The sequence below is a fragment of the Rhinopithecus bieti genome, unplaced genomic scaffold (assembly GCF_001698545.2).
Source record: "Rhinopithecus bieti isolate Rb0 unplaced genomic scaffold, ASM169854v2 scaffold_4600, whole genome shotgun sequence".
NCBI classification, from domain to species: domain Eukaryota; kingdom Metazoa; phylum Chordata; class Mammalia; order Primates; family Cercopithecidae; genus Rhinopithecus; species Rhinopithecus bieti.
In genome coordinates, this window is record NW_016804545.1 from 2,356,362 (window position 1) to 2,373,556 (window position 17,195).

A 17,195-nucleotide genomic window follows, 5' to 3' on the forward strand; every position below is an offset into this window, starting at 1 on the left:
GGAATTTTTCTTCTGTTTCTAGTTTGTTGAGTGTTTTTATCATGAAGTAGTATTGCATGTTGTCAAATGCATTTTCTGCATCTATTTAGATGATCACATGGCTTTTGTTTTTTATTCTATTGGTATGGTGTAATGTATATATTAATTGATTTTTCAGATGTTAAACTAAACTTACATTTCTGGAATAAACCCCGCTTGGTTATGTTGTACAGTAGTTTTAATATGTTATTGGTTTGCTAGCATGTTTTCTTATATTCATAAGAGACATTGGTCTGCAGTTTTCTTGTGATGCCTTTGTCTGGTTTTGGTATCACATTAATACAGGCCTCATATAATGAGTTAGGAGTAGTTGTTCTAGAATTTCTTAGAAAAGTTTGTGAAGGCTTGACACTAATTCTTTAAACATTTGGTAGAGTTTGCCAGTGAAGACATCTGGGCCTGCATTTTCCTTTGTGTTTTTTGATTACTGTTTCAATCTCCTTACTTATTATAGGTCTATTTAGATTATCTATTTTTTCTTGACTCAATTTCTGTAGTTTATGTCTCTCTAATAATTTGCTTCTTTCATCTAATTTATCTAATTTATTGCCATATAGTTGTTCATAGGCGTTCCTATAGTCCTTTTAATTTCTGTAAGATTTGTAGTAATGTCTTATTTTTGTTCTTGATTATAGTAATTTGAATTGTCTTTTTGCTTCATCAGTCTAGATAAAGATCTGATAATTTTCTTGGTCTTTTCGAAGAACCAACTTTTGGTTTTGTTGCTTGTCTCTATTGTTTTTCTATTATTTCACTAATGTCTGCTCTAGTCGTTATTATTTCTTTCCTTCTGCTTGCTTTTACTCTCCCCCTACCCCAGTATTTTAAAGTTATAAGGTTAAATTATTGATTTGAGATCTTGTTTTATAATATAAACAATGGGATACATATAATGTACAAATTTATGGGATGTAGATAAATCAGTGCTTAAAGGGAAATTTTTACTTGTAAATTCCCATCTAAGCACTGATTTACCTACATCCCATCTGTTTTAGTACATAGTGTCCCAATTTTTTATTCATCTCAAGGTGTTTTCTATGATTTTCTTATGAAATTTCCTTTGTGATTTCTTCTTTGACCTATTGGTTATTTAGAACTATGTTGTTTAATTTCCACATATTTGTGAATTTTCCAAATTTTTCATTATTAATTCCTCTAATTTCTTTCCATAGTGGTTGGAGAACATAGTGGTTTGCATGATTTCAGCCCTTTTAAACATGTTGATACTTATTTATAGCTTAATATATGGTCTATCTTGGAGAAAGTTTCATATATGTTTGAGAGGAATGTGTATACGGCTCTTGATGGGTAGAGTATTCTATAGTATCTATTGGGTTAAGTTGGTTTATAACATTATTTAGGTCTTCTGTTGTTTTGTTGATCTTCTGTCTGAATGTTCTATACGTTATTGAGAACAGAGTATTGAAGTCTTCAGTTATTGTTCATTTGTCTATTTCTCCCTTCAATTCTGTCAGTTCTTGCTACATATATTTTGTGTTTGTATACATAGAATGGAATCTGGAAAAATTTGGTCTAAGTTGTTATAGTGGTGGTGATCTCTTAAGTAGTAGGAATGTGATATTCTGTTTTTATTTTTTATGTATTTGTTTTGAGATGGAGTCTTGCTCTGTCACCCAGGCTGGAGTGCAGTGGCACGATCTCAGCTTACTGCAAGCTCCACCTCCCAGGTTCATGCCATTCTCCTGCCTCAGCCTCCCAAGTAGCAGGGACTACAGGCACCTGCCACCACGCGTGGCTAATTTTTTTTTTTTTTTTTTTTTGTATTTTTAGTAGAGACGGGGTTTCGCCATGTTAGCCAGGATGGTCTCAATCTCCTGATGTTGTGATCTGCTCACCTCAGCCTCCCGAAGTGCTGGGATTAGAGGGGTTGAGCCACTGTGCCCGGCCTCCGATTTTTTTTTTTTTTATGTATGCATGTCTGTATTTTTTTTTAATCTCATGCATATACTAATGTTTTAATAAAATATTGTGGGGTTTTTTGTTTGTTTGTTTTTTAAACACTAGATTTAGAATGTCTTGTTTCCAGTCTACAATTCTGGTCCTGGCTTAATACTGTGAACTTTGGGCAAGTTATTGACTTCTGCAAGCCTTGCAAAAAATTCAACTCTGAAACAGCACTGGTAATAGCACATCTCTATACAGTTATGTGAAGATTAGAGAGATAATGAATACAAAGTGCTTAGTGCTTAGCAAAAGTCTGTTGTGTAGTCATAGCTTTATAAATGTTAACTATTATTACTATGCTTCAGTGTTACCAGCAAACATTTGAATATAGCTTTCATCTGAAAAACTGAGCCAATGCTTTGCTTAAAATCATGGCTTTGGGTCAAATGGAGGCATATTATATAGTGGGAAGTTCATGAATAAGATTCCTTTGATTCATAACTAAGGGCCATTCATTATGGTTTAAATGTAAACCAAATAAAGGCCTTGAACCAAAGCTCACTCTGTTCCTAATGATCTGTGGGATCCAAACACATGCCAATGCATGCAAGGCATCTGATGAACTTGGGGCTTTATCCAAAGCATGCTTTCCTCTAGTACCCTTAATCATCATTCAGAGGTTTAAATTTCACAAAAGGAATCTTACCACGACAAGGGCACTACTATTTACTACTCACACTACAGAGCTGCACCATCTGTCTCAAAACCACAGTTTTGTAAATTGTTTTTGATGATATATTGTAGGATTGCCCTGTACATGAAGTTCATGATGAAACCCTCCAGTGAGGCCTCTTTGGTTGAATGAAAATCAACATGTTAATGACTCCCACCTACCCCTAAAAAAGAAAAGAAAATGCTAACATCCACATTCTGCTTAATGAATCAAAGATGCAGGGTGCAGATTTCATAAGATGAAGGTTTCTTTCCATCAGACTGACATCCAGAAACTGTTAGTATTCCAGATCACCTTGAATTAAGTAATCTTAATTATCCACATGTCAGTGGAAGCCCCCAGGACTTGAATCAAGTTCAAAAGAATCATTGGCTGCGCATCCCGCCATTTACCCACCTTCCTTCCCCTAAGATGTCCTGGGAAACATCAAGAAAATATAATGCAGGGATATGTAGAAAAAAATGTAAAGAGGGCCCATTAAAGGTGAAAAATTGATAGTAAAGAAACCTGGTCGATCAGTCAGTCAAACAATATCAATACCATAAGAGAGACAAAAGAATAGAGGCAATTGAAGACTCCAACCTTAAAGAGAAAATGGAACAGTGCTCTTCTCTATTTGTTTAATTAACACCAGTTGCTGTAACAGATACACCTAGAAATCTCGACAGTTTAACCCAACAAAAATGTACTTTTTGCTCCTGTCACAGTCTATTAAAAGATTTCCTGGTCAGTAGCCTTCTGTGGGAATTTTCAGGGACCCAGGTTCCTTCCACGTTGTATGGGTCCTCACAAGCACTTATTAAGCACTTTGGTTTGGAAGAGGCTTCCATCTCACGTTCTGTGGGGAAGAAGTATACGTTAACCCTACCTATATATAAGCAGCTGGGAAATACGGTTTCTGTCTGGGAAGGCATTTAGCAGCTACATCTCTATGCTAGAGAGCACAAATGTCGGGTGATTAGCTAAACATCACTGCATCCCTTTCCTTCTTTTGTCACCTTTTTGGAGTAGACACTCCAAGTATGTGGGTGGTAGTGATGGTAAAATCTTTTGTGACATGTCAATAATGTAACTTCACAAGCCGCCATTGGTGGCATGGTTGTTGACATCACCAAGAATTATCCAGTTTAATAAACATTTGTTAACATTCTATGTATGCCAGGTTCTACTCAGTGCTAAGGGAAAGATGAATGGATGTGGTCTGAAGGAAAAGTGGTGAGACAGACATATATGCATAATTAACATTCATTGAAGGTGAGATAAAAGTGCCAAAATTGAAGTATAAATAAAAAAGGTTAGTGGACTGCCAAGCAGGAGGGTATTAAATCTTGAACAGTGAGCAGAGAAACCTGATCTCTAGGCAAGGTTCTTGGTTTTCCAGAAGAGACCTACTCATGCTAACTCAAGTAAAGGAGGGATTGTTGAAAGAATATGAAGATCACAGAAAATCAAAAATGCATCCAGTCCTCATGAGAAAGGGGGCCTGCGGCAGATAAACTGCTGCAGAAGCAATCTCTAGTTCCTCTTTGTCCCCTCTCTATTTCCTCTACTCTCACTCAGCCCTACAATGTTGCCCATCCTAGTCTGACAGGATCTTTTGAGGCTTGTATTGAGCCCCACTTGGCCTCTCTTTCTCCTTTAGAGATAAAGTTAGCAATCTAATTGGTTGCTAACTAGCTGATGGACAGGCTGACCTTGGGTCAGCACCACACGGCCTATTAGGCTGCCCCTTGCAGTGATTTTGATAGGGGCAGGTAAGTTAACTGTATCATATAGGGGGCAACTTTTAATTGGCTGTTAAAAGAGGTCCTGGATTTCAACTGGGGTTAAAGGCTACAGAACAGTTCTGACTTAGAGCATGAGCAAAGACAAGAAATAAGGAAAGCTCAAGTATATTTGGGGAATGACTAGGCACCTAGAGTGACTGGAGTATAAGATCCGTGGGACTGGTGGAGTTTGGAGTGAATTATTAAATTATGAGGCCAGAGCTAGAGAGTTTAGAGTTTAGACAATGGGAAGAGCTTGAAGATGCTTACCAGGGAGATATTATACAAAAGATAAAAACCTCAATGCACACACAGGTGATGTTGGGAGTGTTCAGCATGGTTTCTTCATGGATAGCCTTTCATCCAGCATCTTAATGGTGACAAAAATCCTCTTAAGGAATTGGTGACTTAATAAGAGGAAACATGTAACAAGAAGGGGATCTCAAGCTTTGGAATCAGGCAGATGTAGAAATCTCAACCCTTCCATTTTCTGGCAGTATATCTTGGACAGGTTACTCAGTCTCTCTAAGTCTCAGTTTTCTCACCTGCAAAATGTGATTAATCTTCAGCCAGTTATACACTGGTATGGTATAATAAGTGGAGGGGTTATGGATAAGTTAAGTGTCCGTTAAATTGGCTGGGCACAGTGGTTCATGCCTGTAATGCCAGCACTTTGGGAGGCCAAGATGGGTGGATCACCTGAGGTCAGGAGTTCAAGACCAGCCTGACCAACATCTACTGAAACCCTGTCTCTACTAGAAATACAAAAATTATCTGGGTGCAGTAGCACATGCCTGTAATCCCAGCTACTCGGGAAGCTGAGGCAGGAGAATCACTTGAACCTGAGAGGCAGAGGTTGCAGTGAGCCGAGATTGCATCATTGTACTCCAGCCTGGGTGACAGAGCAAAATTCCATCTCAAAAATAAATAAATAAAAGTGTTCGTTAAATTAATTGGTCAGGGCCAGTGTTATAACTGTTATAGAGTATAATAATTTGAATATCATCCCACTTCTTAGGTTTATATTAAGTTTAATTGGCATAATGTTCACAAAATGCTTAGCTAAGTGCTTGATACATGGCAAGTAGTCATTCCACACATTTTGTTTTTCTTATCCATTTTTCCTTGAAAATTTCAAATCTCTGATATGAAGAGAGTTTGAGTCAAGGAGCCCTTGAACGGTTTAGTCATACAATGACTTTGTAAGGCACCTAAGCAGCCCTAGGCTGTCCTTGGGTCAGCCTTTTCAGCAGACAGGGAAGGAAGCTCCTCACTGTGCTTTTAGGGAGACAAGTCTTTTCAGTAATGGCTCTTGCTCAAAATGGTACATGTTAATGCTGTAGATGCCCAGTCATCACTCCTGCATCCTCTGTTGCCTGAACAAGATACTGCCTTCTAAAACTTGGGCGTGTTCTGCATTTAGATTTCTTAGTTTTGCAGTTGACAGAGGGCAAACTCATGGTTAGGTTTTATATAGGCTCATGTCATTACGATAATTAGCTGTCAAAGAAAGATCAGGAACATCCAGTGTCTCCTTTGTACTTAGTATTAATTCCAGCCAAGAAAGAGAAAATGTAATAATCTGTGATAGGCCCAGGCTGCAAATAAAACAAAAATGTGGTCCTTCTAGAGCTACTCAACTTTGCAGATGAAAGGAATCCAATAACTTTGAATTTCCAAGCATGGGGATCTTTCTAGAATATTAAATCCATTGTCTTTTGAATCCATGGTATTGTAACCGTGACAGCTTTGGGTGAGAATGACCTACTGGGAACACCTGAAGCCAGTTTTTATGGCGGGATGTTTATTATTAATAGTATTACTTAGAAAGTATTGTGGTGTCCATTTTTTAACTCAAAGGGGTTTGAATATTCCCATTGCTACAGCTTAAAGAATGCTACTTGTGATGGTTAATATTGAATATCAACTTGATTGAAGTGTGCCAAGTATTGTTTCTGGGTGTGTCTGTGAGGGTGTTGCCAAAGGAGATTAACATTTGAGTCAGTGGACTGGGCGAGGCGGACCCACCCTCGATCTGGGTGGGCACCATCTAATCCGCTGCCAGAGTGGCTAGAAGAAAGCAGGCAGGACAAAATCCTGCTGTGCTGGTTGCTTCCTGCCTTTTGAGCATCAGACTCCAAGTTCTTCAGCTTTTGGACTCTTGGACTTACACCAGTGGTTTGCCAGGGGCTCTCAGGCCTTTGGCCACAGACTGAAGGCTGCACTGTCAGCTTCCCTACTTTTGAGGTTTTGGGACTCAGACTGATTCACTACTGGCTTCCCTGCTCCTCAGCTTGCAGACAGCCCATCATGGGATTTTACCTTGTGATTGTGTGAGTCAATTCTCCTTAATAAACTCCATCTCATATATCCATATATCCTATCAGTTCTGTCCCTCTACAGAACCCTGATTAATACACTGCCCTTGTGTGTGGCAGGAGCGAGATAAAAAATTGGAAAGACACTGCAAAAATATAAGCTGCCTTTCTTGTCACTTGTGACTCTGCCTCCTGCTCTTAGGGCAGAGATGAATGGAGTGAGAGAACTAAGTTCAAGGTCAGAGAGCTGCAGACCTAGCATCTTCCCTTTTTTCCTCTTTGTTTCATCTAAATTTTTTTCTAAGTAAGAATGCTTTTTCTACTCCTTATCCCAAGCACAGAGCTCTCAGGGTCCCAAAGGTCTGTAGCATGACTTTGTTATTCTCAAGAATTGACTCGACTGTCCCAGCACATATGAGAAAATGTAAGGCAAGGGACATGCAAAGTTCTAAAGAGGATCCAGACTGGACCAGACTGTTCCTTTATCACTCCAGTTAAAGGTTATCAGTTCCATGGTGAGGCAGAACTGGAGAATCATTTCTTTTTTACATTGTAGTTTACATTGTAGTACAATAAACTTTGTACACATGTATAAAGTAAATGGAATCAAATTCTCATTACTGAATGTAGTTTAGTCATTCTCAGTAAGTCCTTTGTCTTCATACTATCTCAAGTTGAGAAACCCTTCAAGGATTGTTATTTGCGATTCCTGAGTCATTACCTACCTAAGTAATTCAATGTTTTGGTGTCAAGAGGGAGAAAACCAGGCAAGACTGGTTGACAGGCTGATTAATTTGCAGGGTATATTTCGACATGAGTTTATGATTAGTACATCGAGATGACCAAAACCCACCATTTCTTGTTTCTGACTCTTCACCTCAGTGTTGGGGTTGGGTATAGTCAAGTGCAAACGCAAGGAACATGGAGCACTAATTCCTAATATTCAGTAACAGTATAATCTGTAATGCAGAACTATGCCAAAACGGATTACAAAGCCGTTGCTCTTGAGGAGTTCCACAATGACCATTAAAGCTGCCTCTAAAATTTGCTGTCTCCTTTAGCTTCTCTTCTAGAAAGAAATTAAACTTTTAATTGTGGCCCTCTAAAATGTTTGGAATCTTTTGTCCAATCTCTACTGCTGTAATCTTGTCTGAATCTGGAAAAACATCATCAAATGTCCTCTGTTTCTGCCTTTAGCTCTTTTTCCCTACAGATTTCAGACCATGTTGTTCCACTTCCGCTGGAAATGTTAGTATTAAAATGCTTCCTTATTCTACCTGCTAAAGGTGATTGAACTCTGATTGATTAACTGTGTAAAGTCCCACATAGTAAACTTTTTTTTTTTTTTAAGACAAGGCCTCACCCAGGCTGGAGTGCAGTGGCATCATCATGGCTCACTGCAACCTTGACCTCCTGGGCTGAAGTGATCCTCCCCCTCAGCCTTCCAAGTAGCTGGGACTATCGGTGTGTACCATCATGCTTGACTAATCTTTTTTTTTTAATTTTAAAATTTTATTTTTGGTAGAGATGAGGTCTCACTATGTTGCCCAGAGTTGTCTCAAATCCTCAAGTGAACCTCCTGCCTCACAAATCTTAAAATAGATGTGGAGGAGGTACCATCCTGAGGAATTTAAGTCAGTCAACATGATTTGCCATTCATAAGGAATCCCTTTTCTGCTAACAATAGTTATTCTGGAAAACAATCATTATATATATATGTGTGTGTGTGTGTGTATGTATATATATATGTGTGTGTGTATATATATATATAATTATTTTACAAGCCACACTACTCCCAATATATTCAGAAATTATTTGTGTGGAGACAGAAATGTTAGCTTTTAACAATGAATTTTGATTCTTATAGCATGGTAAGGAAGATTGTATGTAACACATCCTGAATTGGTTGGCAAAATATGCCAAAGACATTGGCTTTTCCACAAAAAAGTGAGAATACAGTCTTAATATTCTATTGATTATTGGTTGTTGCATAGTTTTTCCAATGGCAGAATTTCTTGATTATGGTATCCTGTGTTTGGAAACAAGCAGCATGTTTAAATTATATAATCCCAGGCCTCTCCATAACAATTGAGTGTTATTTGCCACACACAGATTGCAAAACCTTATGCTATCTGGAAAGAGTCTGTACTTACTTCATCAACCCTGTCAGGTGATATTGTATCACTCCTACAAGGGTTTCAGTGGTCATTGGTGAGGACTGCAGGGAAGGACAGCTCTGTCCTTTCTGGAGCATCATTGTTTGAGAGTGGAGGGCCGGGTGTGTAAGATCACCAAGTAGTAGAAGGAGCAGCAGGCATGGGAATCACCTTAAGAGACATAAAGGGACAGGTTCTTTCCCTGTGTTGAGACATTACTTAAGGGTCTGGATTCTATAATACCTAAATGAGAGGCTCCTAAAATATGACACACCACACCATGAGAAGGGGAGCTGGTGCCAGAATTAATGTAAAGATCAGCCAATTATTGGGATACTTCTTATTCCCAAGTATTACTGAGCAAGTTCATACTTACTATATAAATTAAAATTTCTTCTTTAGAGAAGCTATACAACCTCTTGTTAGGCTAAATATCACTGGGCATTCTCTTCCTTTTAGTTGTAAGTTTGCTGAAGAGTTCTTTGTAAGAGATTTATTATGTCATTGTCTGTTTTTATAATTCATAAACACACTTCCATTAATTCTTATTGTAGTTTTCCAACTTTGTTAGTTCTCTTCAGACTTCCCTTTTAAAGTTGACTTTAACAGCCCCAAATTTTTGTGTTAATCTTTGTTGTTCAATAACTGGGGTCATTAATTCACTAATAGCATTGGAGAGGTGCTAAAGTTTTTCAAAACTGCAGACTGACCTAATTAATGTCTTTTCTGAATTGTGCTAATTCCCCCATTAACCACTCTGGGGCCTCTTAAAACTCCCCAGTCTCTGCCTGACAGACATCTATTCACAAGTGTTACATGCTTCGAACAGGTTGTGATTGCCTTGATTATGCATAAAGTAGCAGTGTTTTTAAAATGTTTGTAGAAGCTTTTTTTTTTTTTTTTTTGGTCATTTCCTCTTTGGATTAATCATTTATAACTCTTTAACACTTTGCTAACTTTTGATTGTCTTCCAGTCTGATTTCCCAAACTTCCTGAGGTCTGCCCTACTACCACCCCCAACGACATCTATTTGTTGGTGACTGACAGCAAAGAGGATTAAGCATAGACCTAGATTAGAACCGTTTATTCTCTTAACCACACAAATTAAGGATAGTAATTGTTTTACAGTGAAGAAAGTCTAAGGATTGGCCCCAGATTCATTGTATAGCCTTTATGGTTTATTATTTAGAACTATATATAGTAAACTGTATATAACAATGAATTGTGCTGTCATCTCCATTCTGTATCTGCGTACAGCTATAGTTACATCAGGGTTCTGGGGTGAGGGTACTGACCTGAACATGAGACTATTATTTGAGTGTGCAGAATGTAAGCATCACATAAGCAGCTGTTCTGGAAGAATGATGACTTAAGCTTATTTCTGGCTGGGTGGCTTCCAAGCTACACAAGTACATAGAAACAAATGCAAACCACCATTTCTTATTTTATAGTATTGAGCATAGTCACAAAATGTGAATTAGTTTTTATATATGACATGTTAACCCCTACATGGGATAGTCTATTATGCACTGACAGCTAAGGACTAAAATTAAAATGTAAAAGAAAACATAAATCTAGTTCAACAAAAGTCAGATGCCCATTTGGTGATCTATTTGATAAATCTTCTAAATTGGGTGATGATCAGTAGCTCCTTAGTCCCTGTTCCTTGCCATCTTTTTCAGACCACTGTATTAACCATGAGTTTCTGGTCCTTTGACATCTGAAGCCTTCCTGACCCTGAAGAGTGATCCTCTCAGAGCTAGCCAATTCCTAGAACTAGTAAATGACTGGCTTGTGAGCATGCTTTTTGTATGCAAACCAACAAATCCAGAGCCCAAATGTCCAACCACTTCCTATATTGAGTTCTCACATTCCAGGCCACTTTTCCCCTTCCTACACTCATCCCAAGGCCAGGTACCTACACCCCAGAGCCTGCTGAAATTATTCAAACTCACCAATCCTAAACCTGCTTACCTTGCCTTATCCATTCCTTCCTGTAGATGCCACAATTAAGGCTTTTGTCTGTATTTTTGTCTTGCACCTGCCTTCTGATCCACTCTGGTACTTCCCCTTGTGGCCCCTGTGTCTTGTGTTGTTGACAACCATGGAAGAAGCAAACAAAATGGTGTGAGGGGTGCCTTCCATTCAATTTCAGTTCACAGTACAATAGTCACCCTTGCCTGTGACTGCTTATGCATTATAAGCCTAAATTGGGACCTGTGAATATAACAGCTGCCTTTACAATGGCAGTTGTCTCCTGATCAATTTGCCTAACCATATTTGAATAATAATAAAGCCTACATTTTAAAATAAGCATCTATTACCTTTAAAAACAATATATAAGTGATTTATCATGTTAATTTTCACTGTCCAACTTCTTCCCTGTCTGCCCAACATCTGCTAGAATAAGTACTCGGAGGGCAGGCATTTTTTTCTCTTTTGCTTACTGACAAATTCTAAGGACCTAGAATGGAGTCTCTGGCACATAGTATGTGCTCAGTAAATACATGCTGAATTGAATTAATTACTTACTTTATTTACTTTGCTATCTCTTTTCCAAAGCCACTCTGTAGAGACTGGCTGAGTAATGTCACCGTGAAGCCAGAATCAGAGCAAAAAAATGTGTATCTCATGTTATTGACACACATGGAAGAAGCAAACAGAATGGTCTGAAGGGTGTCTTCTGTTTAATTTCAGTTCACAGTACAGTAGTCATCCTTGCCTGTGACTGCTTATCTATTAGAAGCCCAAATTCTGACTCTGACAACAGGCTAGGTAGGAATTGTCAGCAAGACATGTCACTTCTGTCTCTTGGTTTGTTCATTTGTAAATTGAGGGGATAGACTAGATCAGCAAACATTTACTGTGCTAAATAATTTTCATGAATGTTTCCGTTCAGTAATACAAAGCCTATACTCACTATTATCTTCATTTTAAAAATGAAGAAACTGAGGCTCAGATAAATTACATAAATTGCCCAAAGTCATACAGTTTGCAAGTGAGAAATTAAGATTTCAGCACTTGAAATCTTGTATATACCCCCAAAGCTCTGTTCTCTTTCTCTCTTAACTATTTTTTAAAGAATAATATATTCAGAAAAGTGCACAGATTATAAATGCATGCTACAGTAAACTATCACAAAATGATTCCATGTGTGAAAACATCACTTTTATCAAGAAATTTTAAAATCACAGAAGCACTGTCTCTTGAATGCTGTCTCAATCACTATCCCTTCCATCTTCCCCAAAGGTAACCACTATCTTAAATTCTGAAATCAGTTTAGTTCTGTCTACTTTTTAAATTCATCAAATGTATTCCTACAGTTCTATTCTTTTGTGTCTGGTTCTTTTGCTTTTTTTTGTTTGTTTGTGAAATTCACTAGTTTTGTTGTCTGTAAATGTAGTTTGTCATTTGATTTTCCATTGTATGACTATATTACAATATGTTTATGCATTCTTCTATTGTTGAATGAGATGTTTCTAGTTTGGGGCTGTTATGACTAATGCTACTGTGAGGATTCTTTTGTACATCATTTTAGTGCACATGTGCATGTTCATTTGGGTATATACCTAGGAATGAAATTGCTGGATCCAACGGTATCTTCAACTTTAGTACTCCTACTAGCCGTGTATGAAAGTCCCAGTTATTTCACATGTTTATTCCAGTTGGTATTGTCCACCTTTTTCCTTTTGTGTCTTCTATTGGATAGTGGTATTTAGTTAGATTTGAATTTAAGTTTTCCTGATGACTAATGAGATTGAGCATGTTTTCTTATATTCATTAGCCATTAGAGATTCTCTTTTTCAAAGTGTATCTTCAAGTTCCTATCCCATTTTTCTACTGAATTGGCTGATTTTTCCTACTGACTTGTAGACATCTTTGTAAATCCTGGATAGAGTTGGTTGTATGTATTATAAATATCTTTTCCTGCTGCAATACTGCTACCTTGTCACTTGGCTAGTGATGTCTAATACTGAAACTAATTTTAGTGCCCCAATGTTGGGAAGACATAAGCGGACTTAATATTTACTATTTTGTATTTTTTTTTTGGTGTATAATTACGAGGTATATCAAACTTCTCAAAGTAACTAGGGTTTTAAATATATCGCATGGTACTTTTAAAAACTGAAAGAGCCATTTGTTTAGGTGTAATGTCAAACGATTTGCTTTTATGTTTCAAAATGGTAGCAAGAACTCCATAGCATAGACAAGATGTGGAGATGGAAAGCTGTGCACTGTAACATTGTGCTGCTAGACCCAGAGGCTCTGTGGCGTCTCTCCAGAGTGACATCATGCCATAGGGCTTACTGAAGGCAATTTGCTTGCACTTGCAGCGTTTGAAATTTTGGCCTATTCATGTAGATGTCCTTTATTTTATGGTGATATAGATTGGTATTTGATATGCCAGAATATGTGTTACTTAAAGCAAAGTCCCTTCCTGCCCATGCTGTGTAGAGGCATCTGACATGAAGAAAGGGGTACACAGTTATCTTGGTCAGTCTAGACCTGGGAGGCTGAGGAGGGAGGATCACCTGAGCCTGGGAGGTAGAGGTTGCAGTGAGCTGAGATTGAGCCACTGCACTCCAACCTGGTGACAGAGTCAGACCCCGTCTCACACAGACACACACAAACACACACACACACACACAACCTGTCAAGGCACCTAATGTCTGTAATTTATTATCTCCATGTAGAAACTGGTCAAGAAACCAAAATCACAGACAGTTTTAAAGCTCAAATTACTTTAGGTGATCTGGTTCAGGGATTTTAAACCTAGGATTCTTTAATAGGTTTCTGTTGATTTACTCCTGAAATGGATTGCCACAGGTCTTGTGTATGTGTGTACATGTATCTTTCTGAGGAGTGGGTCCATAGCTTTCAGAAGATTCCCAACATTTGTGATGAACTGATCAAGTTTAACACCTCCTCTTGTGCAGATGAGAAAACTGACTGACTTAAGGTGCCACATCTAATGACTGGCAGAATCAGAACCAGATGCCATTGCTCCTGACTCCTGGACAAGCACTTCAGCCAGAACTGAAGATTACAAGGTTAAAAGTGGGAAATTGGATAGGGAGCTATCTCGCAGTCCCTATTAATGGGATTAGACTTTTTTCTATCAAAACTCACTTTCAATGATAATAAGAGGATTCAGTGGAAATACGGGATTCAATATATAAAACATTGCTTTATTTCCAAAGCATCCATTTATTTTGTAACTTGGGGGCAGTCTATAATTAGAGTTAACAGTAGTTCTGATTAATAAATTCTATCTGCTCTCATACTGTGCTAGAGTTCCTTCTGAGTGCTGGTACATGTTTTATTAACATGGAAAGGCTGTTGCAGCTCACCTCTTGTCACTTGAATTAGTTGCCTGCTGGCCTGGCACTCAGTTTTGTGTGGCAGAACCTTACTGAGCCTGAATGATAATGGACCTTTTAAATCCTAAATAATAAACATTCATTTTACCACTCCACCCAGCACAGAAATGCTCTCCAACCTCAAATCAGCCACAGATAAGACGTGGAAATCAATTCATTGTGCATAGGTTCCTGCCTGCTTCATGTTTTGCAGCAAATAATTTTAGCAAAATATCTGCCGAGCATGTGTGTTTTGAGTATGCAAAAGTTGAGATAGTGTGTATAATAGGGTCTTCAACCCTTTTGTGACATTTCTGTTTTTATCCATAGAACACATTCTATTGAGCAAAGCTAATTTTTATGCATTGGTAACTAGAATTAGGCTCTGAATGGGTTTCAGAGGAGGAAAAAATCCTCAAATCCTCACTTTAGTGATTCTCCCTAAGTTTTGGGGGGAATTCTCAGCATCCCAAAGTCCTCTGGTTATTTCAAAAACTACATTTCATAGAAAATCAACTTATTATGTTTGTGCTTGTCACATTCATTAGAATATTCTCATGCATAAGGTATCAGTTGCTGGAGGAGCGTGTAGGAGTGCATTTGGCCCTGAAGAGGAATATCTTGTTAGGTTGAGACAGAAGATCAAATGGATATGTCTCAAATTCCCTTCTGCTGGGGTTTGAAGTTTGAGCCAGACTTTCTTCCTCATATCTCGTAGGCCAGAGTTCCTCCGGAGTTCCATTATTTCATCATGCTCTGGTGCTCCTGGGAGCTTCCAATTTCTCAAAATTCATGAGAACTCAAGGCCAGGGAGGGGCAAGTCACAAATGTTTTCAGTTAGAGGACCACTCAGGGAGGCAAAGAACCTTGTCCCAACTAATGCTATTGGAATCACTCCCCCTCTCCCTCCACCACCCCAAAAGTACTGCAATTAGTGGCAAAACTGATGCTGCTTTGGGGAATTTCAAGGAGCTGATGTGTGTTTTTCATTAACATAAGAAAATTAGTAACTGATGCCAGAAGCTGAAGCACTGGCTCTGTTCAACTACAATATAAGCCTGAATGTGCAGGAGACCAACCAAAGATGACATGAGGGTCCTCTTGGGCCACACTCAGATGGATGTCTTGAAGTAGGGATGTGTGGGGCAGCCACAGAAGATCAACTAAACTCTTTAATGATATTCATCTATTCTCTTTCTCTCCACACATTTGCTTTCCAGCAAGGCTTTTCCCTAGTTTTAATCATACATTCTGATTAAAAATGGGGACCTCTCCAAGTTCATTGTAGGCCTTTTATTTTATGTTTCAAGCACTCCTCTTGAAAAAAGAGAGAGCGCATGCCAAGGCTATTGTAAGATACTGATTCTATTTTAAAATCACTGCAGTGTATTTGAGATAGAGGCATGATACGATGATCTCCCTTATTGCAGTCATGATTAAACATAATGAGTAGGATCAGCCTGCAAGCTTATCACTATTCTATGTTGTAAAATTGCCCAAGAGTAAAATGCAAATACAAACAAGGAGTTTTAATGAGCCAATGTAATAAAAGATCCAGGCAACAGGAAACTGGTGGCTGTGCTTTGTTTGGCCCCTTCCCAATGGGTGGCTTGAATCAGCCTCCTTTAGAGCGAGTCTGAGTTGGGTCAAGTCAGTTTCCAAATATTTAACATATTGCAGGTTAGCTCTAAACAGTATTATTCATTTACAAAGAAAATTTTCTCATTTTCATTCACTTGAGAGAGAGATAACACTGAACTCTCCTGTAAGATACAAAAAGAAGCAAGAACAATTTCCTTAAAATACCTTCTTTTAGGTGAGTTAGTGTAAATATTTTGGCCATTTTAATTGACTATACCTGATAGTGCTGGGTTAAGAAAAAGTCATTAGAGACCATTAGAACTAGATTTCTCTACCACCCTATAATCGTGCTCTAATTGAGGTGTATATTAAGTCATCGTCACAAACTAAAGTTTATGTTTTAACAATAGAAATAATCTAATGGTCGGATTGGAATTCATTTCAACTGTGTCTGTGCAGCACAGCAAAGGCCCTTTGACTTTCATCTCCTTGAATCTACATATTGCTGCCTGCATATAAATATTCTAAAAGTACCAAAGATAGACCCCCATAAATAAAGCATTTAGGTTAATTCTAGCATATGATGAGTTTTCCTTTTTGATTTTTTGCACAAGAACTGGTTGTTAATTTTAGACTTTGGCAAGATGGAAGGTGGGGGTGATATGAGTCTATTTCACCTTAAATTATATCACCAAGGCACTATGCTGCTGATTACGGTTCTGTAACAGGTAAAGATGAGTAGTCACTTTTGCTGACAAGGGGATGTTCTGTGTGTAACATGTTTGTAAGGGTTTTGAAGTGTAGCACCGGATGTCCTCAACAGTGGAATACCCTTGTATGGCTTTTTCTGGTGAGCTTGTCAAAGGATGCACACATACTAGACATTCAGATTCCAGTGGGAGATTGTCAGAGAAGCCAGGATAGAAACTGTCTTGCCTCACTGTGACATTTTAACTTGTGGAAAAAGAAGTTGCTTTCTAGTGTTGTTCATGATTTTTTGTTTGTTTAACTTGGGTGCACATCTTGAAACTTCTGGATTTTTACCATATCCCCTCTTTTGTCTACACTTTCTTTAGGCAGAAACGTTTGATTCAGTGAGGATGCCTTTTTCTTTGTGATTGCAGAGCCTCTGTCCAGGTTGACCAGAGCTCTTACCAAAAAATAGATTGCAAAATGTGAGAGCAGTAAAGTAAGTCACCATTTTCGTAGGTGCCACTCATCTCACTACCACACTTGGGGAACAAATATGTAATTTAGAAGGATTTTCTTGTTATGAAGCCAAGAATATAATTACCACTTGATAATTTAAGGAGTGCCAACTCTTTTTTTTTTTTTTG